General features: G+C 48.8%; 1 protein-coding gene across 2 annotated transcripts in view; it reads right to left on the minus strand.

Moving 5' to 3' along the window:
- LOC143959457 (uncharacterized) overlaps positions 1 to 13,743 on the minus strand; it is a 147,269-nt gene extending 133,526 nt beyond the window's left edge. Inside the window, exon 1 of one of the 2 annotated variants that reach the window (XM_077468109.1) lies at positions 13,418 to 13,743. The gene's annotated coding sequence lies outside the window, so the exon portion shown is untranslated. The remainder of the gene's footprint in view (positions 1 to 13,417) is intronic. The other variant, XM_077468110.1, reaches the window with a different exon arrangement.
- Between the last annotated feature and the right edge of the window lie 8,854 nt (positions 13,744 to 22,597).

Raw genomic sequence — 22,597 nt, forward strand, 5'->3', positions numbered from 1 at the left:
GTGAAGGTGCAGAAATTGAGGTGATCTGGGGGGTGAAAGTGCAGGAATTGGGATGATCTGAGGGGCGAAGGTGCAGGAATTTGGGTGATCTGAGGGGTGGAGGTGCAGAAATCGGGGAGATCTGAGGGGTGAAGGTGCAGAAATCGGGGAGATCTGAGGGGTGAAGGTGCAGGAATTGGGGTGACATTAGGGGTGAAGGTGCAGGAATTGGGTTGATCTGAGGGGGTGAAGGTGCAAAAATTGGGGTGATCTGAGGGGTGAAGGTGCAGGAATTGGGGTGATCTGGGGGGTGAAGGTGCAGGAATTGGGGGTGAACTGAGGGGTGAGGGTGCAGGATTTGGGGTGATATGAGGGGTGAAGGTGCTGGGATTGGGGTGACATTAGGGGTGAAGGTGCAGGAATTGGGGAGATCTGAGGGGTGAAGGTGCAGGGATTGGGGAGATCTGAGGGGTGAAGGTGCAGAAATTGAGGTGATCTGGGGGGTGAAAGTGCAGGAATTGGGATGATCTGAGGGGCGAAGGTGCAGGAATTTGGGTGATCTGAGGGGTGGAGGTGCAGAAATCGGGGAGATCTGAGGGGTGAAGGTGCAGAAATCGGGGAGATCTGAGGGGTGAAGGTGCAGGAATTGGGGGTGACATTAGGGGTGAAGGTGCAGGAATTGGGTTGATCTGAGTGGGTGAAGGTGCAAAAATTGGGGTGATCTGAGGGGTGAAGGTGCAGGAATTGGGGTGATCTGGGGGGTGAAGGTGCAGGAATTGGGGGTGAACTGAGGGGTGAGGGTGCAGGGATTTGGGGTGATATGAGGGTGAAGGTGCTGGGATTGGGGTGACATTAGGGGTGAAGGTGCAGGAATTGGGGAGATCTGAGGGGTGAAGGTGCAGGGATTGGGGAGATCTGAGGGGTGAAGGTGCAGGAATTGGGGTGATCTGAGGGTGAAGGTGCAGGAATTGGGGTGATCTGAGTGTTGAAGGTGCAGGAATTGGGATGACCTGAGGGTGAAAGTGCAGGAATTGGGGTGATCTGAGGGGTGAAGGTGCAGAAATCGGGGAGATCTAAGGGGTGAAGGTGCAGGAATCGGGGAGATCTGAGGGGTGAAGGTGCAGGAATTGGGGTGACATTAGGGGTGAAGGTGCAAGAATTGGGTTGACCTGAGGGGTGAAGGTTCAGGAATTGGGGTGATCTGAGGGGTGAAGGTGCAGGAATTGGAGAGATCTGAGGGGTGAAGGTGCAGGAATCGGGGTGATCTGAGGGGTGAAGGTGCAGGAATTGGGGTGATACGAGGGGTGAAGGTGCAGGAATTGGGGAGATATGAGGGGTGAAGGAATTGGGGTGATCTGAGGGGTGAAGGTTCAGGAATTGAGGTGATCTGAGGGGTGAAGGTTCAGGAATTGGGGTGACATTAGGGGTGAAGGTGCAAGAATTGGGTTGACCTGAGGGGTGAAGGTTCAGGAATTGGGGTGATCTGAGGGGTGAAGGTGCAGGAATTGGAGAGATCTGAGGGGTGAAGGTGCAGGAATTGGGGTGACATTAGGGGTGAAGGTGCAAGAATTGGGTTGACCTGAGGGGTGAAGGTTCAGGAATTGGGGTGATCTGAGGGGTGAAGGTGCAGGAATTGGGGTGATCTGAGGGCTGGTGGTGAAGGAATTGGGGATATCTGAGGGGTGAAGGTGCAGGAATTGGGGTGATCTGAGGGGTGAAGGTGCAGGGATTAGGGGTGATCTGAGGAGTGAAGGTTCAGGAATTGGGGTGATCTGAGGGGTGAAGGTGCAGGAATTGGGGTGATCTGAGGGCTGGTGGTGAAGGAATTGGGGACATCTGAGGGGTGAAGGTGCAGGAATTGGGGAGATCTGAGGGGTGAAGGTGCAGGAATTGGGGAGATCTGAGGGGTGAAGGTGCAGGAATTGGGGGTGATCTGAGGGGTGAAGGTGCAGGAATCGGGGTGATCTGAGGGGTGAAGGTGCAGGAATTGGGGTGATCTGAGTGGTGAAGGAATTGGGGTGATCTGAGGGGTGAAGGTTCAGGAATTGGGATGATCTGAGGAGTGAAGATGCAGGAATTGGGGTGATCTGAGTGGTGAAGGAATTGGGGTGATCTGAGGGGTGAAGGTTCAGGAATTGGGGTGATCTGAGGAGTGAAGATGCAGGAATTGGGGTGATCTGAGGGGTGAAGGTGCAGGAATTGAGGAGATCTGAGGGGTGAAGGTGCAGGAATCGGGGTGATCTGAGGGGTGAAGGTGCAGGAATTGGGGTGATACGAGGGGTGAAGGTGCAGGAATCGGGGTGATCTGAGGGGTGAAGGTGCAGGAATTGGGGTGATACGAGGGGTGAAGGTGCAGGAATTGGGGAGATCTGAGAGGTGAAGGTGCAGGAAGTGAGGTGGTCTGAGGGGTGGAGGTGCAGGAATTGGGGTGATCTGAGGGGTGAAGTTCAGGAATTGGGGTGATGTGAGGGGTGAAGGAATTGGGGTGATCTGAGGGGTGAAGGTTCAGGAATTGAGGTGATCTGAGGGGTGAAGGTTCAGGAATTGGGGGTGATCTGAGGAGATAAGGTGCAGGAATTGGGGTGATCTGAGGTGTGAAGGTGCAGGAATTGGGATGATCTGAGCGGTGAAGGTGCAGGAATTGGGGAGATCTGAGAGGTGAAGGTGCAGGAATTGGGGAGATCTGAGGGGTGAAGGTGCAGGAATTGGGGTGATATGAGGGGTGAAGGTGCAGGAATTGGGGAGATCTGAGGGGTGAAGGTGCAGGAATTGGGGTGATATGAGGGGTGAAGGTGCAGGAATTGGGGAGATCTGAGGGGTGGAGATGCAGGAATTGGGGAGATCTGAGGGGTGAAGGTGCAGGAATTGGGGTGATATGAGAGGTGAAGGTGCAGGAATTGGGGTGATCTGAGGGGTGAAGGTGCAGGAATTGGGGTGATCTGAGGGCTGGTGGTGAAGGAATTGGGGATATCTGAGGGGTGAAGGTGCAGGAATTGGGGAGATCTGAGCGGTGAAGGTGCAGGAATTGGGGAGATCTGAGAGGTGAAGGTGCAGGAATTGAGGAGATCTGAGGGGTGAAGGTGCAGGAATCGGGGTGATCTGAGGGGTGAAGGTGCAGGAATTGGGGTGATACGAGGGGTGAAGGTGCAGGAATTGGGGAGATCTGAGAGGTGAAGGTGCAGGAAGTGAGGTGGTCTGAGGGGTGGAGGTGCAGGAATAGGGGTGATCTGAGGGGTGGAGATGCAGGAATTGGGGTGATCTGAGGGGTGAAGGTTCAGGAATTGGGGTGATATGAGAGGTGAAGGAATTGGGGTGATCTGAGGGGTGAAGGTTCAGGAATTGAGGTGATCTGAGGGGTGAAGGTTCAGGAATTGGGGTGATGCGAGGGGTGAAGGTGCAGGAATTGGGGGTGATCTGAGGAGATAAGGTGCAGGAATTGGGGTGATCTGAGGTGTGAAGGTGCAGGAATTGGGGAGATCTGAGCGGTGAAGGTGCAGGAATTGGGGAGATCTGAGAGGTGAAGGTACAGGAATTGGGGTGATCTGAGGGGTGAAGGTGCAGGAATTGGTGTGATATGAGGGGTGAAGGTGCAGGAATTGGGGAGATCTGAGGGGTGGAGATGCAGGAATTGGGGAGACCTGAGAGGTGAAGGTGCAGGAATTGGGGTGATATGAGGGTTGAAGGTGCAGGAATTGGGGAGATTTGAGGGGTGGAGATGCAGGAATTGGGGAGATCTGAGGGGTGAAGGTGCAGGAATTGGGGTGACATTAGGGGTGAAGGTGCAAGAATTGGGTTGACCTGAGGGGTGAAGGTTCAGGAATTGGGGTGATCTGAGGGGTGAAGGTGCAGGAATTGGAGAGATCTGAGGGGTGAAGGTGTAGGAATTGGGGTGACATTAGGGGTGAAGGTGCAAGAATTGGGTTGACCTGAGGGGTGAAGGTTCAGGAATTGGGGTGATCTGAGGGGTGAAGGTGCAGGAATTGGGGTGATCTGAGGACTGGTGGTGAAGGAATTGGGGATATCTGAGGGGTGAAGGTGCAGGAATTGGGGTGATCTGAGGGGTGAAGGTGCAGGGATTAGGGGTGATCTGAGGAGTGAAGGTTCAGGAATTGGGGTGATCTGAGGGGTGAAGGTGCAGGAATTGGGGTGATCTGAGGGCTGGTGGTGAAGGAATTGGGGATATCTGAGGGGTGAAGGTGCAGGAATTGGGGAGATCTGAGGGGTGAAGGTGCAGGAATTGGGGAGATCTGAGGGGTGAAGGTGCAGGAATTGGGGTGATCTGAGGGGTGAAGGTGCAGGAATCGGGGTGATCTGAGGGGTGAAGGTGCAGGAATTGGGGTGATCTGAGTGGTGAAGGAATTGGGGTGATCTGAGGGGTGAAGGTTCAGGAATTGGGATGATCTGAGGAGTGAAGATGCAGGAATTGGGGTGATCTGAGGGGTGAAGGTGCAGGAATCGGGGTGATCTGAGGGGTGAAGGTGCAGGAATTGGGGTGATACGAGGGGTGAAGGTGCAGGAATTGGGGAGATCTGAGAGGTGAAGGTGCAGGAAGTGAGGTGGTCTGAGGGGTGGAGGTGCAGGAATTGGGGTGATCTGAGGGGTGAAGGTTCAGGAATTGGGGTGATATGAGGGGTGAAGGAATTGGGGTGATCTGAGGGGTGAAGGTTCAGGAATTGAGGTGATCTGAGGGGTGAAGGTTCAGGAATTGGGGGTGATCTGAGGAGATAAGGTGCAGGAATTGGGGTGATCTGAGGTGTGAAGGTGCAGGAATTGGGATGATCTGAGGGGTGAAGTTGCAGGAATTGGGGTGATCTGAGCGGTGAAGGTGCAGGAATTGGGGAGATCTGAGAGGTGAAGGTACAGGAATTGGGGTGATCTGAGGGGTGAAGGTGCAGGAATTGGGGTGATCTGAGGGGTGAAGTTGCAGGAATTGGGGTGATCTCAGCGGTGAAGGTGCAGGAATTGGGGAGATCTGAGAGGTGAAGGTGCAGGAATTGGGGAGATCTGAGCGGTGAAGGTGCAGGAATTGGGGAGATCTGAGAGGTGAAGGTTCAGGAATTGGGGGTGATCTGAGGAGATAAGGTGCAGGAATTGGGGTGATCTGAGGTGTGAAGGTGCAGGAATTGGGATGATCTGAGGGGTGAAGTTGCAGGAATTGGGGTGATCTGAGCGGTGAAGGTGCAGGAATTGGGGAGATCTGAGAGGTGAAGGTACAGGAATTGGGGTGATCTGAGGGGTGAAGGTGCAGGAATTGGGGTGATCTGAGGGGTGAAGTTGCAGGAATTGGGGTGATCTGAGCGGTGAAGGTGCAGGAATTGGGGAGATCTGAGAGGTGAAGGTACAGGAATTGGGGAGATCTGAGGGGTGAAGGTGCAGGAATTGGGGAGATCTGAGGGGTGGAGATGCAGGAATTGGGGAGATCTGAGGGGTGAAGGTGCAGGAATTGGGGTGATATGAGAGGTGAAGGTGCAGGAATTGGGGTGATCTGAGGGGTGAAGGTGCAGGAATTGGGGTGATCTGAGGGCTGGTGGTGAAGGAATTGGGGATATCTGAGGGGTGAAGGTGCAGGAATTGGTGAGATCTGAGCGGTGAAGGTGCAGGAATTGGGGTGATATGAGAGGTGAAGGTGCAGGAATTGGGGTGATCTGAGGGGTGAAGGTGCAGGAATTGGGGTGATCTGAGGGCTGGTGGTGAAGGAATTGGGGATATCTGAGGGTGAAGGTGCAGGAATTGGGGAGATCTGAGCGGTGAAGGTGCAGGAATTGGGGAGATCTGAGAGGTGAAGGTGCAGGAATTGGGGTGATCTGAGGGGTGAAGGTGCAGGAATTGAGGAGATCTGAGGGGTGAAGGTGCAGGAATCGGGGTGATCTGAGGGGTGAAGGTGCAGGAATTGGGGTGATACGAGGGGTGAAGGTGCAGGAATTGGGGAGATCTGAGAGGTGAAGGTGCAGGAAGTGAGGTGGTCTGAGGGGTGGAGGTGCAGGAATTGGGGTGATCTGAGGGGTGGAGATGCAGGAATTGGGGTGATCTGAGGGGTGAAGGTTCAGGAATTGGGGTGATATGAGAGGTGAAGGAATTGGGGTGATCTGAGGGGTGAAGGTTCAGGAATTGAGGTGATCTGAGGGGTGAAGGTTCAGGAATTGGGGTGATGCGAGGGGTGAAGGTGCAGGAATTGGGGGTGATCTGAGGAGATAAGGTGCAGGAATTGGGGTGATCTGAGGTGTGAAGGTGCAGGAATTGGGGAGATCTGAGCGGTGAAGGTGCAGGAATTGGGGAGATCTGAGAGGTGAAGGTGCAGGAATTGGGGAGATCTGAGGGGTGAAGGTGCAGGAATTGGGGAGATCTGAGCGGTGAAGGTACAGGAATTGGGGTGATCTGAGGGGTGAAGGTGCAGGAATTGGGGAGATCTGAGGGGTGAAGGTGCAGGAATTGGGGAGATCTGAGGGGTGGAGATGCAGGAATTGGGGAGATCTGAGGGGTGAAGGTGCAGGAATTGGGGTGATATGAGGGGTGAAGGTGCAGGAATTGGGGAGATCTGAGGGGTGAAGGTGCAGGAATTGGGGTGATCTGAGGGGTGAAGGTGCAGGAATTGGGGTGATCTGAGTGGTGAAGGAATTGGGGTGATCTGAGGGGTGAATGTGCAGGAATTGGGGAGATCTGAGGGGTGAAGGTGCAGGAATTGGGGAGATCTGAGGGGTGAAGGTGCAGGAATTGGGGTGATCTGAGGGGTGAAGGTGCAGGAATTGGGGTGATCTGAGTGGTGAAGGAATTGGGGTGATCTGAGGGGTGAAGGTGCAGGAATTGGGGTGATCTGAGGAGTGAAGATGCAGGAATTGGGGTGATCTGAGGGGTGAAGGTGCAGGAATTGAGGAGATCTGAGGGGTGAAGGTGCAGGAATCGGGGTGATCTGAGGGGTGAAGGTGCAGGAATTGGGGTGATACGAGGGGTGAAGGTGCAGGAATTGGGGAGATCTGAGAGGTGAAGGTGCAGGAAGTGAGGTGGTCTGAGGGGTGGAGGTGCAGGAATTGGGGTGATCTGAGGGGTGGAGATGCAGGAATTGGGGTGATCTGAGGGGTGAAGGTTCAGGAATTGGGGTGATATGAGGGGTGAAGGAATTGGGGTGATCTGAGGGGTGAAGGTTCAGGAATTGAGGTGATCTGAGGGGTGAAGGTTCAGGAATTGGGGTGATGCGAGGGGTGAAGGTGCAGGAATTGGGGGTGATCTGAGGAGATAAGGTGCAGGAATTGGGGTGAACTGAGGTGTGAAGGTGCAGGAATTGGGGAGATCTGAGCGGTGAAGGTGCAGGAATTGGGGTGATATGAGGGGTGAAGGTGCAGGAATTGGGGAGATCTGAGGGGTGAAGGTGCAGGAATTGGGGTGATATGAGGGGTGAAGGTGCAGGAATTGGGGAGATCTGAGGGGTGGAGATGCAGGAATTGGGGAGATCTGAGAGGTGAAGGTGCAGGAATTGGGGTGATATGAGGGGTGAAGGTGCAGGAATTGGGGAGATCTGAGGGGTGGAGATGCAGGAATTGGGGAGATCTGAGGGGTGAAGGTGCAGGAATTGGGGTGATATGAGGGGTGAAGGTGCAGAAATGGGGTGATCTGAGGGGTGAAGGTGCAGGAATCGGGGTGATCTGAGGGGTGAAGGTGCAGGAATCGGGGTGATCTGAGGGGTGAAGGTGCAGGAATTGGGGTTATCTGAGGGGTGAAGGTTCAGGAATTGGGGGTGATCTGAGGGGTGAAGGTGCAGGAATTGGGGTGATCTAAGGGGTGAAAGTGCAGGAATTGGGGAGATCTGAGGGGTGAAGGTGCAGGAATTGGGGTGATCTGAGGGGTGAAGGTGCAGGAATCGGGGTGATCTGAGGGGTGAAGGTGCAGGAATTAGGGGTGATCTGAGGAGTGAAGGTACAGGAATTGGGGTGATCTGAGTGGTGAAGGAATTGGGGTGATCTGAGGGGTGAAGGTTCAGGAATTGGGGTGATCTGAGGAGTGAAGATGCAGGAATTGGGGTGATCTGAGGGGTAAAGGTGCAGGAATTGAGGAGATCTGAGGGGTGAAGGTGCAGGAATCGGGGTGATCTGAGGGGTGAAGGTGCAGGAATTGGGGTGATATGAGGGGTGAAGGTGCAGGAATCGGGGTGATCTGAGGGGTGAAGGTGCAGGAATTGGGGAGATCTGAGAGGTGAAGGTGCAGGAATTGGGGAGATTTGAGGGGTGAAGGTGCAGGAATTGGGGTGATCTGAGGGGTGAAGGTGCAGGGATTAGGGGTGATCTGAGGAGTGAAGGTACAGGAATTGGGGTGATCTGAGAGGTGAAGGTGCAGGAATTGGGGTGATCTGAGGGGTGAAGGTTCAGGAATTGGGGTGATCTGAGGGGTGAAGGAATTGGGGTGATCTGAGGGCTGGTGGTGAAGGAATTGAGGAGATCTGAGGGGTGAAGGTGCAGGAATTGGGGAGATCTGAGGGGTGAATGTGCAGGAATTGGGGAGATCTGAGGGGTGAAGGTGCAGGAATTGGGGTGATCTGAGGGGTGAAGGTGCAGGAATCGGGGTGATCTGAGGGGTGAAGGTGCATGAATTGGGGTGATCTGAGTGGTGAAGGAATTGGGGTGATCTGAGGGGTGAAGGTTCAGGAATTGGGGTGATCTGAGGAGTGAAGATGCAGGAATTGGAGTGATCTGAGGGGTGAAGGTGCAGGAATTGAGGAGATCTGAGGGGTGAAGGTGCAGGAATCGGGTTGATCTGAGGGGTGAAGGTGCAGGAATTGGGGTGATACGAGGGTTGAAGGTGCAGGAATTGGGGAGATCTGAGGGGTGAAGGTGCAGGAATTGGGGTGATATGAGGGGTGAAGGTGCAGGAATTGGGGTGATATGAGGGGTGAAGGTGCAGGAATTGGGGAGATCTGAGGGGTGGAGATGCAGGAATTGGGGAGATCTGAGGGGTGAAGGTGCAGGAATTGGGGTGATATGAGGGGTGAAGGTGCAGGAATTGGGGAGATCTGAGGGGTGGAGATGCAGGAATTGGGGTGATCTGAGGGGTGAATGTGCAGGTATTGAGGTGATCTGAGGGGTGAAGGTTCAGGAATTGGGGTGATCTGAGGGATGAAGGAATTGGGGTGAAGGTTCAAGATTTGGGGTGATCTGAGGGGTGAAGGTGCAGGAATTGGGGTGATCTGAGGGATGAAGGAATTGGGGTGATCTGAGGGGTGAAGGTTCAGGAATTGGGGTGATCTGAGGGGTGAAGGTGAAGGAATTGGGGAGATCTGAGTGGTGAAGGAATTGGGGTGATCTGGGGGTGAAGGTGCAGGAATCGGGGTGATCTGAGGGGTGAAGGTGCAGGAATTGGGGTGATCTGAGTGGTGAAGGAATTGGGGTGATCTGAGGGGTGAAGGTTCAGGAATTGGGGTGATCTGAGGAGTGAAGATGCAGGAATTGGGGTGATCTGAGGGGTGAAGGTGCAGGAATTGAGGAGATCTGAGGGGTGAAGATGCAGGAATCGGGGTGATCTGAGGGGTGAAGGTGCAGGAATTGGGGTGATACGAGGGGTGAAGGTGCAGGAATTGGGGAGATCTGAGAGGTGAAGGTGCAGGAAGTGAGGTGATCTGAGGGGTGGGGGTGCAGGAATTGGGGTGATCTGAGGGGTGGAGATGCAGGAATTGGGGTGATCTGAGGGGTGAAGGTTCAGGAATTGGGGTGATATGAGGGGTTCAGTAATTGGGGTGATCTGAGGGGTGAAGGTTCAGGAATTGAGGTTATGTGAGGGGTGAAGGTGCAGGAATTGGGGGTGATCTGAGGAGATAAGGTGCAGGAATTGGGGTGATCTGAGGTGTGAAGGTGCAGGAATTGGGGAGATCTGAGCGGTGAAGGTGCAGGAATTGGGGTGATCTGAGGGGTGAAGGTGCAGGAATTGGGGAGATCTGAGGGGTGGAGATGCAGGAATTGGGGGGATCTCAGGGGTGGAGGTGCAGGAATTGGGGTGATCTGAGGGGTGAATGTGCAGGTATTGAGGTGATCTGAGGGGTAAAGGTTCAGGAATTGGGGTGATCTGAGGGATGAAGGAATTGGGGTGAAGGTTCAAGATTTGGGCTGATCTGAGGGGTGAAGGTGCAGGAATTGGGGTGATCTGAGGGATGAAGGAGTTGGGGTGATCTGAGGGGTGAAGGTTCAGGAATTGGGGTGATCTGAGGGGTGAAGGTGAAGGAATTGGGGATATCTGAGTGGTGAAGGAATTGGGGTGATCTGGGGGTGAAGGTGCAGGAATTGGGGTGATCTGAGGGGTGAAGGTGAAGGAATTGGGGTGATCTGAGGGTTGAAGGAATTGGGGTGATCTGAGGGGTGAAGGTGAAGGAATCGGGGTGATCTGAGGGATGAAGGTGCAGGAATTGGGGTGATCTGAGGGGTGAAGGTGCAGGAATTGGGGTGATTTGAGGGGTGAAGGTGCAGGATTTGGGGTGATCTGAGGGGTGAAGGTTCAGGATTTGGGGTGCTCTGAGGGGTGAAGGTTCAGGATTTGGGGTGATCTGAGGGGTGAAGGTGTAGGAATTGGGGTGACCTGAGGGGTGAAGGAATTGGGGTGATCTGGGGGTGAAGGTGCAGGATTTGGGGTGATCTGAGGGGTGAAGGTTCAGTATTTGGGGTGATCTGAGGGGTGAAGGTGTAGGAATTGGGGTGACCTGAGGGGTGAAGGAATTGGGGTGATCTGGGGGTGAAGGTGCAGGATTTGGGGTGATCTGAGGGGTGAAGGTGCAGGAATTGGGGTGATCTGAGGGGTGAGGGTGCACACTGGGTGCCTATCCTCGGGATGGTGTGAAATGTTTTCTCTCATTCAGTGTTTCTCACATTAGTGACGGTTATGGACCATCTCTATATATATTTATATATACTGTAGTTATGAGCTTCAGGTCCAGTATGAGTTGAACACAACCTGAGTCTGGCTGCCATTTGGCAAAAAAAAAGGGAACCCAAATGCCCAGATTTGGCCGGTTCTCCTTCCTGGACCATGTTTTGGTGGACATTCCTCAGCCAGAAGTCCACCGTTTAGTGGCAGTACCTCTAATACCCCTGGAGGACGGTTCACGCCCTCCGTGCCCGCATGGTTCTGTTTGTAATGTTGGATGGCGGTCCAGTCATGGCCATACTTGGTCAATGACATCACCCAGGAGTGAAGATAGTCAGGCGCGGCAGGTCTTCCTTGCTTTGGGTCACCATTGGTGGGCATTGCTTATGGTGATTGATGGTTTACATTGCTGGACGACGGTATTGATATTGAATGTATATCTCGGTATGGACTTTATTCTAAGGTCTGTGTGTTTTTATTTACTATTTTGGTGACCCAGTTCTCAATCATGTAGGGGGGGGAGGTGTATATCTGGTGGCCCCATGTTCTAAAAGGAGCTTAGACATTGCAATAGGTCTCCCCTGTAACCCCCTCATCCATTGGGTCAGGTGTGTGCTGAATGAACATGGAGACGAGGTGCCTTGCCGGGCAACTTCTTGTACGACACCCCCTCAGTGTTGAAGGCATCTGCCTTGGTATGGTTCAGGAAGAAGTGGGCCACATGTTTGCTGCCTCATCCTTTCCTAGCCAGCCAAGCAGTGTGCCTGGATAAGGACCTGGTATGGAATTTGAGAGAGACCCCAATTTTATTTAATTTTTTCTTTGCTTCTTTTCCATGGGACCCCCCTCAAAATCCATATCAGGCGTTTATCCAAGCATGTAGGAAAGTGGAGGGTGATGAGGGTGTGTCTCTACCATGGTAAACCATACCAGGCCACATGCCCATACCATTGGGAGTGCAACTTACAAGGAAGACCCCCTTCCATGGCACCTTGTCCCATTGTGGAGGACACGTCAAATCCAAGGCAGTTCACTCATCACTACATATACAGTATAGAAATACACGGACACCTACTGTGTGTCTATATCTATAGATAGATAGATAGATAGATAGATAGATAGATAGATAGATAGATAGATAGATAGATAGATAGAGAGAGAGAGAGAGATGTAGATGTATGGAGATAGACAGATAGATAGATAGATAGATAGATAGATAGATAGATAGATAGATAGATAGATAGATAGATAGATAGATAGATAGATAGATAGATGAATATGTATATATATATATATATATATATACACTGTAGATAGATATACTGTAGATAGATATAGATAGATAGATAGATAGATAGATAGATAGATAGATAGATAGATAGATAGATAGATAGATAGATAGATAGATATAAAGAGAGAGAGAGAGAGAGAGAGAGAGAGAGAGAGATGTAGATGTATGGAGATAGATAGATAGATAGATAGATAGATAGATAGATAGATAGATAGATAGATAGATAGATAGATAGATAGATAGATAGATAGATAGATAGATAGATAGATAGATGAATGTATATATATATATATATATATATATATATATATATATATATATATATATATATATATACACACTGTAGATAGATATACTGTAGATAGATATAGATAGATAGATAGATAGATAGATAGATAGATAGATAGATAGATAGATAGATAGATAGATAGATAGATAGATATAAAGAGAGAGAGAGAGAGAGAGAGAGAGAGAGAGAGAGAGAGATGTAGATGTATGGAAATAGATAGATAGATAGATAGATAGATAGATAGATAGATAGATAGATAGATGTATATAGAGATATACGGACACTATATATAGTAGGGATGCACCGATACCATAATTAGTACAAGTACCGATACTTTTTTTTTTTTTAGTACTCGCCGATACGGATGAGCGATCCCTACCGCAAATGTTTTATTTTCACTTCAGATCTCAGCAACGGTACAAAGCATTGAAAAGTTATTTACAAATGAAAGAAATAAATATATCTTTTGTTTGAATTTAGCTCTTTTTTTCCATGTGAGATGTGTAAATACATATTAATATATATGTGTAAAAATCTTCACTACCAAAGCAAACAAAAAAATGAATTGTTTATCGTTTATAAAATAAATGTGAACAAAAGAAAAAAAAGCAGGAAAATAATAATTCCATGGAGGAGAGTGGGGAGTAAATGAAGGGTTATTAAGGGGTTAAGCAGAGGAACATTTGCTCATCCCTTTGATCTGCAGATGAAGAAACAGAAATATACAAAAAGAAACAATGTTTCTTTTTATTTCAGTGTTTCAGGGCTGAGCAATGTTGTTGTTTTTTTTTTTTTTTCTTGACAGCTGCAATTACCGGACTCCTTCCACACCGGGGAGACCCGCCGGCAGATCAAAGAGCCGAGCCTGAAAGTATCGGGGCCATTTGAACGAGTACGGATAATTGTGGAAATGCTCTTCACCAATACCGATACTACTATCAGTACAACCCTAATATATAGTATATATACCATACACACACACACATGTACACATATATAAATACACGCATCTGTCAACTTACAATATTGGTGATTTTGTGTCTTGCTTGTATTGTCAATGGCTCCTCTGCTTGGTTTGTCAGTGGCCCCTTTGCTTGTAGTATCAGTGGCCCCTCTGCTCAGGATATCAGTGGCCCCTCTACTCAGGATGTCAATGACCCCTCTGCTTGGTTTTTCCAATGGTCGCAATACTCAGAGTGTCAGTGGCCCCTCTGCTCAGGATCTCTGTGGCCCCTCTGCTCAGGATCTCAGGTGCTCCTCTGACCGAGTCGTCACCTCTATTCAGAAAATTTTATGCTCCTTCCTCATCTTGGTGGAAGTTGTTACTTTTTCCCAGGACTGACACTTTCTCTTTCTGCTCGGAATATGAAATAAACTCACATTTGGTGAAATGTATCTCTTACAGGAAACCAGAAGGAGAAGTTGAGATGAGGAAGTCTCTGATGGAGGATGGGGCGGTGAGTGAAAATGACTGCGGATTGGGAGGAATTCACAGGAACAGCGCCGAGCAGCGCCTCCGATTCACACTCCACACAATATAATGACAGGTCCTCTTCATAAGCAGCTCAACTGCCTGTATAATCAACACAGAATTGGTGATTTTTCTTATATTTCTTAAAGTAAATGCCAACCCAAAGTGCTGGGTGCTCCGTGTATCATAAACAATTCTCATTTGTATAATAAAATGTTTGGTTTCCACTTTTATAAAATCTTTTCTTGTGGTGCTGTTGATCTCCAGCAGCCACTTTGCAGACACTTCTTGTCCACCCCTCCCCCCCCCCCCCCCCGTGTTGGCTGGGGGCATTTTTCAGGTTTTCTGATGGCCTGTGTAATGTGTAATGAAACAGTTTGGGTGTTAAACCTGAACCCCACTGAACTCCAGGGCCAGATTAAGAACATCATGGGCCTGGTGCTGAGGATTTTGGGGGGGCCTTTTATAAACAATAAATAAATAAAAATGCAACTATTTTTTGTTATAACAAATTCAATTAGAGAGAGAGAGGGGGGGGGGATGAGAGAGAGAGAGAGACAGAGAAAGGGGATGAAAGAGGTGTGAGGGGTAAGGGAGGGAGGATGAGAGAGAAAGGGGGGGATGGGAGAGAGAGGACGCACATGGGCATGTGTGGGAATGACATCAGAGCAGCCTGGCCAAGGCAAGTGACGGAAGGCACAGAACCCAGAAGGAAGTCCGGGTGAAGGTGGAAGTGCCCGGGCCCCGCCGGACTGATCACAGCACAGCACTGGAGGGCTCAGTCTGACAGGTAAGTGTACCCCAATGTGCTAATATGCTGGGCATACTTGTACATTATGGCATAACCTACCCCAGGGCCTCTAAAAAGTTGTAATTTTAGAAAAGTTTACTATTGCTTTAATATCACAGGAGCCTCTTATGGGGCCCCTACTTACTCTGTGGCCCTTGGGCAGTGCCTAAGTGCATAGTTGTCAACATTTTAAAAATAATTTCCGGGACACTTTTTTCTACAAGTGCTATATTTAGAGTAGCTGACATCCCCCGTGTTCCTCTATATATCACAATAGTCATCACAAAATGAAATAAGTACTAATAATGGGGAAGAACAAATATGAGGACTGTGAGATTTCCTTTAGTTGAACTGACAAAAGTGCCCATTCTAGAGCTGGTAACATTGAGGATATTCAGTATAATTTTAAATAACAGTTTTTGTGGGTAAGAGGCATAGGAGAGGAGTATGGATGGTATAAAAGTGGAAAGTATGTGAGGTGAGGGAGAGGAATGTGGAGGGTCTAACAGTGGGCACTATGTACAGGAGAGGAGTGTGGAGGGTATGACAGTGGGCGGTATGCACAGCAGAGGAGTGTAGAGGGTATGACATTGGGTACTATGTATAGGAGAGGAGTGTGGAGGGTATGACAGTGAGTAGTATGTACAGGAGAGCAGTGTTGGAGGTATGACAGTGGGCACTATGTATAGGAGAGGAGTTTGGAGAGTATGACAGTGAGTAGTATGTACAGGAGAGGAGTGTGGAGGGTATGACAGTGGGGACTATGTATAGGAGAGAAGTGTTGGAGGTATGACAGTGGGCACTATGTATAGGAGAGGAGTGTGGAGGGTATGACAGTGGGCACTATGTACAGGAGAAAAGTGTATGAAAGCAGGCACTATGTACAGGAGAGGAGTGTGTAGGATATGACAGCGGGCGTTATGTATAGGAGAGAAGTGTTGGAGGCATGACAGTGGGCACTATGTATAGAAGAGGAGTGTGGAGGGTATGACAGTGGGCACTATGTATAGGAGAGAAGTGTGGACAGTATGACAGTGGGCACTATGTATAGGAGAGAAGTGTGGACAGTATGACAGTGGGCACTATGTATAGGAGAGAAGTGTGGACAGTATGACAGTGGGCACTATGTATAGGAGAGGAGGATGAAGTAATCTGGGAAGAAAAAATGTAAAGGTTTGTGGAAGGATGTTTAGGGGCTGTGTAGTGGTTAAGCGGGCCAGACATGGATTAAAATTACACTAATTGAGCAGAGACCAGCCATAGTCAATCTATGCAGGGCCTGGATTTACATAGGGGCTATTGGAGCTGCAGCTCCAGGCCCCTTTCTCATGATAGGCCCATTTGCCCAAAAACATAAAAAAAAAAGATCGACTTCGAGGATTGTAGCTCGGTGACCAGGAGTCACAGAGACCCCAAATTTGGGGGGTAGGTAGCTAAAGACCCCCTCCAACATTGGTTAAAATATGGGGCTGCTATCATCTATGGTTCTGGAGATACGGGGCTCCTTGCACAGCCTGTCAGAAGCTGCATACAGAGCGGCAGTATAAATACAGCTGGAACTCTCTGCAGCAGACGGAGAGGATGACATCACAGTGCTGATAATAATTATTTGTATATTACTTATGATAATTAACCCCTCGCCACCCAGGCCCATTCTGAGACTTCTCTCCTACATGTAAAAGTCATCATTTTTTTATGCTAGAAAATGACTCAGAACCCTCAAGCATTATATATTGTTTTAGCAGAGACCCTGTGGAATAAAATGGTGGACTTTGCAACTTTTTATGTTACACGATATTTGCGCAGCAATTTTTCAAACTTTTTTTTTGGAAAGAAACTGTTTCATTCATAAAAAAACACTAAAGTTAGCACAATTTTTTGTTGTGTACTAAGCGATGCTTTACATTTTTTTACAGGTTACATGTTTAGAGTTAGAGGAGATCTAGTGCTAGAATTATTGCTCTCGCTCTAACGATCATAGTGTATGTAACCTGTGTGTATCTGGCTCTGATACTAACCAGTGCCTACCCAGGGACTGACTAGTATCTCTCCCCAGCCTGTCCCCACACACCCTCTCACCCGCTGACCTGTGAATGGGGCGATCACTCCCGCAGTGTTATTGTGTTCTGCCAGTGAATACAATGATTAGTGCTGCTAACTATAGCTGGCAGCACTGATTGTTTTGGGGAAAACCTGACAGGCTGATTGTACTCAAGTCGGTTAATAGGTTGACTTGTGTAAAACCAGCTAGCCCATACATAGATCGACTATGGCTGGTCTCTGCTTAATTGGTGTAATTTCAATCCATGTCTGGCCCGCTTAACCACTACGCAGTCCCTAAACATCCTTCCACAAACCTTTACATTTTTCCTTCCAAGATTACTTCATCCTCCTCTCCTATACATAGTGCCCACTGTCATACTCTCCACACTTCTCTCTTATACATAGTGCCCACTGTCATACTCTCCACACTTCTCTCCTATACATAGTGCCCACTGTCATACCTCCAACACTTCTCTCCTATACATAACGCCCCCTGTCATATCCTACACACTCCTCTCCTGTACATAGTGCCTGCTTTCATACATTTCTCTCCTGTACATAGTGCCCACTGTCATACCCTCCACACTCCTCTCCTATACATAGTGCCCACTGTCATACCCTCCACACTTCTCTCCTATACATAGTGCCCACTGTCATACCTCCAACACTTCTCTCCTATACATAACGCCCGCTGTCATATCCTACACACTCCTCTCCTGTACATAGTGCCTGCTTTCATACATTTCTCTCCTGTACATAGTGCCCACTGTCGTACCCTCCACACTCCTCTCCTATACATAGTGCCCACCATCATACCCTCCACACTTCTCTCCTGTATATACTACTCACTGTCATACCCTCCACACTCCTCTCCTATACATAGTTCCCACTGTCATACCTCCAACACTTCTCTCCTATACATAGTCCCCACTGTCATACCCTCCACACTGCTCTCCTGTACATACTACTCACTGTCATACCCTCCACACTCATCTCCTATACATAGTGCCCACTGTCATACCTCCATCACTTCTCTCCTATACATAGTGCCCACTGTCATACCCTCCACACTCCTCTCCTGTACATACTATTCACTGTCATACCCTCCACACTCCTCTCCTGTACATACTACTCACTGTCATACTCTCCAAACTCCTCTCCTATACATAGTGCCCACTGTCATACCTCCAACACTGCTCTCCTGTACATACTACTCACTGTCATACCCTCCACACTCCTCTCCTATACATAGTGCCCAATGTCATGCCCTCTACACTCCTCTGCTGTGCATACCGCCCACTGTCATACCCTCCACACTCCTCTCCTGTACATAGTGCCCAATGTCATGCCCTCTACACTCCTCTGCTGTGCATACCGCCCACTGTCATACCCTCCACACTCCTCTCCTATACATAGTGCCCAATGTCATGCCCTCTACACTCCTCTGCTGTGCATACCGCCCACTGTCATACCCCTCACACTCCTCTCCTGTACATAGTGCCCACTGTTAGACCCTCCACATTCCTCTCCCTCACCTGCACATACTTCCCACTTTTATACCATCCATACTCCTCTCCTATGCCTCTTACCCACAAAAACTGTTATGTAAAATGATACTGAATATCCTCAATGTTACCAGCTCTAGAATGGGCACTTTTGTCAGTTCAACTAAAGGAAATCTCACAGTTTTCATATTTGTTCTTCCCCATTATTAGTACTTATTTCATTTTGTGATGACTATTGTGATGTATAGAGGAACACGGAGGATGTCAGCTACTCTAAATATAGCACTTGTAGAAAAAAGTGTCCCTGAAATTATTTTTAAAATGTTGACAACTCTGCACTTAGGCACTGCCCAAGGGCCACAGAGTAAGTAGGGGCCCCAGGAGAGGCTCCTGTGATATTAAAGTGGTAGTAAACTTTTCTAACATTACAACTTGTTAGAGGCCCTGGGGTAGGTTATGCCATAATGTACAACTATGCCCAGCATATTAGCATATTAGGGTACACTTACCTGTCAGACTGAGCCCTCCAGTGCTGTGCTGTGATCAGTCCGGCAGGGGCCCGGGCACTTCCATCTTCACCCGGACTTCCTTCTGGGTTCTGTGCCTTCCGTCACTTGCCTTGGCCAGGCTGCCCTGATGTCATTCCCACACATGCCCATGTGCATCCTCTCTCTACCATCCCCCCTTTCTCTCTCATCCTCCCTCCCTTACCCCTCACACCTCTTTCATCCCCTTTCTCTGTCTCTGTCTTTCTCTCTCTCTCATCCTCCCCCCTCTCTCTCTTTAATTGAATTTGTTATAAAAAAAATATAGTTGCATTTTTATTTATTTATTGTTTATAAAAGGCCCCCCCAAAATCCTCAGCACCAGACCCATGATGTTCTTAATCTGGCCCTGGATCTATGTATGGGGTAGCTGGTTTTACACAAGTCAACCTATTAACCGACTTGAGTACAACCAGCCTGTCAGGTTTTCCCCAAAACAATCAGTGCTGCCAGCTATAGTTAGCAGCACTAATCATTGTATTGACTGGCAGAACACAATAACACTGCGGGAGTGATCGCCCCATTCACAGGTCAGCGGGTGAGAGGGTGTGTGGGGACAGGCTGGGGAGAGATACTAGTCAGTCCCTGGGTAGGCACTGGTTAGTATCAGAGCCAGATACACACAGGTTACATACACTATGATCGTTAGAGCGAGAGCAATAATTCTAGCACTAGACCTCCTCTGTAACTCTAAACATGTAACCTGTAAAAAAATGTAAAGCATCGCTTAGTACACAACACAAAATTGTGCTAACTTTAGTGTTTTTTTTTATGAATGAAACAGTTTCTTTCCAAAAAAAAGTTTGAAAAATTGTTGCGCAAATATCATGTAACGTAAAAAGTTGTGAAGGCCACAATTTTATTCCACAGGGTCTCTGCTAAAACAATATATAATGCTTGAGGGTTCTGAGTCATTTTCTAGCATAAAAAATGATGACTTTTACATGTAGGAGAGAAGTCTCAGAATGGGCCTGGGTGGCAAGGGGTTAATTATTATAAGTAATATACAAATAATTATTATCAGCACTGTGATGTCATCCTCTCCGTCTGCTGCAGAGAGTTCCAGCTGTATTTATACTGCCGCTCTGTATGCAGCTTCTGACAGGCTGTACAAGCAGCCCCGTATCTCCGGAACCATAGATGATAATATTTTAACCAGTGTTGGAGGGGGTATTTAGCTACCTACCCCCCAAATTTGGGGTCTCTGTGACTCCTGGTCACTGAGCTGTCAATCTTTTTTTTTTTTTTTTTTTTTTTTTATGTTTTTGGGCAAATGGGCCTATCTTGAGAAAGGGGCCTGGAGCTGCAGCTCCAATAGCCCCTATGTTAATCTGGCCCTGCTGAACTCCATGGATGGGGGTCAAATTTTTTGAACATTTTCTAGGCTAATATGTATGAGGATTGTCACTCAAATGGCATGGGGGGGGGGGGGGGGGGCATTGCGCTGGGGACAAAAACCAAACCTAAAAAAAGTTAAGAAATTCAATTTGGCGGGGGACAGACATTTTTATTAGGGCATTAAGATTAAAATGCACAATTCCTTTAAGTAACATGTCTGGGGGGAGGCAGACCCTGGGGGGAAGGGGCAGACCCTGGGGGAAGTGGGGGCAGACCATGGGGGAGGGGACAGATCCTGGGGGGAGTGGGGGTAGACCATGGGGAGGGGGCAGACCCTGGGGGGAGTGGAGGCAGACCCTGGGGGAGGGGACAGATCCTGGAGGGAGTGGGGGTAGACCATGGGGAAGGGGGCAGACCATGGGGGGAGTGAGGGCAGACCCTGGGGGAGGGGGGCAGACCATGGGGGGAGTGGGGGCAGACTATGGGGGAGGGGGGCAGATCCTGGGGGAAGGGGGGCAGACCATGGGGGAGGGGGCAGATCATGGGGGGGCAGACCCTGCCTGTGAAGCCACTCCTCTGTACGATGTACACATCCCACTACTGCAACACTGACAACAGCTTCAGTCACTTGCTTGTCAAGGGGTCCCCACTAAAAAAAAAAAAATGTGGTATGGTCCCCCAAATTCTTTATGGATTTTAAGGTGGTATCCTATGGAAAAAAAAACAAGAAAACAGTGTGGGGGTCCATTCAAAAATCCACTCCGGACCCTTATTGGAGCAGGCAGCCTGCCAAGCCAGGAAAGGGTGAAGGACAAGTGTGAACCCCCCAAGCAATATCAGACCCTCAGCATGGGTGGGGGGGTGCATTGATCATAAAAGGTGGAGGTGTGTAATACAACCAAACTGCCACAAGATGGCAGCCTTGTATCGTCCTTAGAGATGGAGGTGTGTAGTACCCCTAGCTCACCACAGGATGGCAGCCTTGCACTATTCTTATCGATGGAGGTGTGTAGTACCACTAGCTCACCATAGGATGGCAGCTTTGCACTATTCTTAGAGATGGAGGTATGTAGCACCCCTAGCTAACCACAAGATGGCAGCCTTGTATCACCCTTAGAGGTGGAGGTGTGTAGTACCACTAGCTCACCACAGGATGGCAGCCTTGCACTATTCTTATCGATGGAGGTGTGTAGCACCCCTAGCTAACCACAAGATGGCAGCCTTGTATCACCCTTAGAGGTGGAGGTGTGTAGTACCCCTAGCTCACCACAGGATGGCAGCCTTGTATCGTTCTTAGAGGTGGAGGTGAGTAGTACCACTAGCTCACCACAGGATGGCAGCCTTGTATCGTTCTTAGAGGTGGAGGTGTGTAGTAGCACTAGCTCACCACAGGATGGCAGCCTTGTATCGTTCTTAGAGGTGGAGGTGTGTAGTACCAAAAACTCATAAGAAGGCGGCCATTTTACTGTTTTTATTTTTTTTAATCAAATATTTTTATTTTTAGTATTAAACATTACATACAAACAAATAACCACATTTATCTCATTACAGGGATAAATAATCCCCCAGAAAATAAAGCCAATCCATTGAATGACATAAATGATGTCAGATGAATGCGGACAGCGCCAAACATAAGAGAACCCAGAAAACAAGCAGAGCTCGCACCTCTCGGAATGAAGTAACAACACATCATATTACATGGATACATTATACATGTCAGGATGATTCACCCCCTGATATCATACACCAGACCACCGCGACCTCCTCTATACAGCTTCAGATCTTCTCTCTTTTATGTACTGATTTCTCCCCTCCCCCCACCTCTGCTCTTCACTCCTATCTCCTCTCTCTTCACTCCTCTCCACTGAACCTCATATAATTCATTACTGGGTTCTATTCAACATGACCAGATCTTTTCAGACCTTTGGGTTGTACCTCAATGCTTGTATGTTCATTCTTCTCTTTCACACGTGCGGACCGTATGTCCGTATTTCACACATGCGTTTGCGGATGAAATACGGACATACATGCATTCCTATGGGATAGCTGAGAAAAGAACTGAAAATGGGTCAAATAACAGTGAAGTGGTCCAATCCCTATATACTTATCAAAAAAAAGGCTTCCCCCTGATTGGGTGGGATTTTAAATGACCATCAACTCCGGACACAAATGGACACAATAATATACAATTTTTATTCATAAATTACACAATGTACATAATATTACCAGGAAGTGCAAATGGGCTAAACAATGTCCTCCTGGTGTATTAATAAACAAACATATATACAGAACAAAATATGATTAAAACAATGCTTGTCCTATATCACCCACACCCGACGCGTTTCATGTATGCCTATAGAGAAAGGAATATACCATGCGAGACCAAGAATGTGCAGGCAACTATTTCATAGAAAAGAGATGTGCGCAAAGATTTTTTTGCACTATATGGAAAATTGCCATACACATCTTGGATGTAGTTCACAACCAGAGAGAAAAGTGGAAACAAAGAA

Source organism: Lithobates pipiens, unplaced genomic scaffold (assembly GCF_037356315.1).
Source record: "Lithobates pipiens isolate NorthernLeopardFrog02 unplaced genomic scaffold, aLitPip1_a1.2 Scaffold_76, whole genome shotgun sequence".
NCBI classification, from domain to species: Eukaryota; Metazoa; Chordata; class Amphibia; order Anura; family Ranidae; genus Lithobates; species Lithobates pipiens.